The sequence below is a fragment of the Heloderma suspectum genome, chromosome 6 (genome assembly GCF_057233095.1).
Source record: "Heloderma suspectum isolate Gila_16-S chromosome 6, 16-S_ref, whole genome shotgun sequence".
In the NCBI taxonomy this organism is placed as follows: domain Eukaryota; kingdom Metazoa; phylum Chordata; class Lepidosauria; order Squamata; family Helodermatidae; genus Heloderma; species Heloderma suspectum.
The window spans coordinates 124,228,781-124,231,796 of NC_139463.1; positions in this window are offsets into that span (position 1 = coordinate 124,228,781).

Here is a 3,016-nt window from a genome sequence, read left to right on the forward strand (position 1 = left end):
CTTGTTCCCTCTTTCTCTGTGTCTTGTTCCTTCCCTCCTTTGTCTCCCTCCCCTTCCTTCCTCTTTCTGAGGTGCACCCCGGTCCTACTCATAACAGTAAGCCTAGTTCACCCAGCAGTCTCTCCCTATATTCCTCACCTTCTTCGGGGGTTCTCATCACTACTGGTCATGCAATGAGCATACATGATCCTGGTGACACTTTTTTTTTTTATTTCTCGCCCAGCATAAGCCATGCCCCCCATTCAACAGCAGCGACTGACCTCGCTTCCATCTCCAAAAACCTAGGACATGAGAAGGGCCCTACTAGATTGGACCAAAACACCTATCTTGTCCAGGAGTGCAGAACCTCAGAACTGGGGCCCTGGTCCAGCTCTTTGGTGTTCCTCAGATGGCCACGTCTCTTCTCCCTTCCCAACTACTTATTGTTTGGTAGCTTCCTGGCTTTTGTGCAGTTTTTCCCCCATTCTAAAAGGCTGAAGGGCTTAGTAAGGCTTAGTTATGGGCAGTAAGAGCTTTAAGCTACAATATGGTGGTATTTTTGGCTCCATCTCTGTAGCATTTAGCCCCATTCACCACTGGAATGTGGCCCCTAAGAGCTTCTCCAAAATGGAATTTGTCCAATGGCCTGAAAGAGGTTCAACACCCCTAATCTAGTCCATCATCCTGCTTCTTACAGTGGCAATCAGATGCCCTCCAGAAGCACACAAGCAGGATTGAAAGGCAATAGCCCCTCCCCAATAAACCTAAGTGCCTCTGAATCTGGAGGTTCCATTCTGCTGATAGATGTGCCCACCCCCACAAATTTGTCTAGTCCCTTCCTAAAGCCATCTAAGCCATCATTGGTGTGGCCACTTGTGCGAGCAAATTCCACAAATTGTGTGCTGTGAAGTAGAATATCCTTTTGCCTCTCCTGAATCTACTAACCATCATTTTCATCAGATGACCCCAGGTTCTTGTGTTTTGAGAGGGAGAGAGAATGTCTACTTTCTCCACACCATTCATCTTTTTGTAAACCCCTATCATGTCCTCCCTTACTCACCTTTGTTCTAAGCCACAGGTAGGTAACTTGTGGCCTTCCAGATGTTTTGGCCCACAGTTCCCATCAGTCCTAGCCAGTATAGCCAATGATGAGGGATGATGGGAGTTGTAGGCCAACACATCTGGAGGGTGCCAGGTTTGGAGAAGGCTGCTGTAGCCTTTCCTTATAGGGAAGATGCTTATAAGAAGAGCCATGCTAGATCAGGCCAAATAAAAGGCCCATCTAGTCCAGCATTCTGTACCTACAGTGGCCAACCAGATGCTCACAGGAAGCCACAGCAGGATATGAGCACAATAGCACCCTCCTGCTCATGTTCCCTAGCAACTGGTATTTAGAAGCATGCTGCCTCAGATACTGGAGGTAATATATAGCCAGGCTTATCCTCCACTAATTTGTCAAATCCCCTGTTAAAGCCATCCGGGTTGACATCCATCACTACATCTTATGGTAGCATTTTCCATAGGTTAACTATGTGTGAAGAAATCCTTCCTGTACCCTGGTAATTTGGGTAGCCCCCTGTAGCTGCCTAACTTCACCATATCACATAGCTGAGCTCGTCTTTCCTGCAACTATTACCCAAGACACTAAAAAGGACCTATTAACCTTTTGCTGTTTATGCCATTTGTGGAAGTCGCTAAGGTGTTGTCAATACAGAAGAGCAATCACTTAAGTGTTTTCTGCAGTGTAAGTTTTAAATTCTCATTAGAGACAGAAAAGTCACTTTATGTCGTGTGATAACACCTAATCTTTGCCCTTTGCCTGCTTCCAGGGGCCGTGTTGGAGCCAGAGCAAGCCTAATGGAATGGCAATGGCTAAATGTCGCCCTACAGTGTCTTTCAGAACCAGCAGATGTAGCCCTGAGGCCAGAAATACAACTGCACAGATATATGGAGGTCAGGCAGGAACACTAGATATTTTGGGAGAGAAAGGAAAAGAGGCGCATTTACTGTTTTTTCCCTTATTTTCTAGCAATTCAAGGGCAGTTAGGCTTAAAATCTTCTGTTAGCAGGAGATGAGGAGTGCCCCCACCCCCACCTAAGACATAAGTTCAGCTTCTTGAGACCTGTGGACCTATGAAAAAAATTAACTTGCCCCCAAAGGTACCCTTATGGTCAGACAACAAAAAGACAGTTGTCACATCTCCAAAAGAATATTGTAGATCTGGAAAAGTGCAGAAAAGGCCAACCAAAAAGATCAGAAAGTAGGAGCATCTTCCCTATGGTAAGAGTTTAAAGCATTTGAGGCTGTTAAGTTTAGAAAAAAGACTCTGGGGGATGAAATAGAGGGTTTTACACAATTATGCATGGTGTGGAGAAAATGGGTAGAAAGTACCTTTTTTCCCTTTTTCATAATACTAGAACTCAGGGGTCATTAATCAAACTGACCAGCAGTAGATTTAGGACAGAGTCTAACTACTTCTTCACACAACACACAATTTAATTTGAGGACTTTACCGCCACAGGATGTGATGATGGCCACTGGCTTAGGTGGCTTTAAAAGGGGATTAAACAAATTTAAGGAAGATGAACTTATCAATGGCTGTTAACCATGATAAGTTCATGGTTAAATACAGCCTCTGTGCTCAGAGGCATTCGTACACCACATTACATACCAGTTGCTGGGAGAGGATGACTTCACACCCTGCATGTGGGCTTTCTGAAGATAAATATGGTGAATGTGTGACTAGATGGACCTTCCATCTGATCCAGCAAGGCTCTTCTCCTGTTCTTGGAGGGCAGGAAAAATCTGGTGGTGCAGGGCCACTCCTCCTCTGATATCAGAAGTTTTTACACCTCACCTTCAGCTATTGGAGTGAAGGAATCAATGGATTCCAGCTGCCTTTCATCACTGGACAAGATTTCTCCGGTACTCCCACATTAGAATCTACCAGCAGGCTCTACAAAGAAAAATATTGTACAGCCTTCTGGCTATTTGCTAGACATATGCTGTGAATGGTTTTTTTTTCTTTTCAAATTA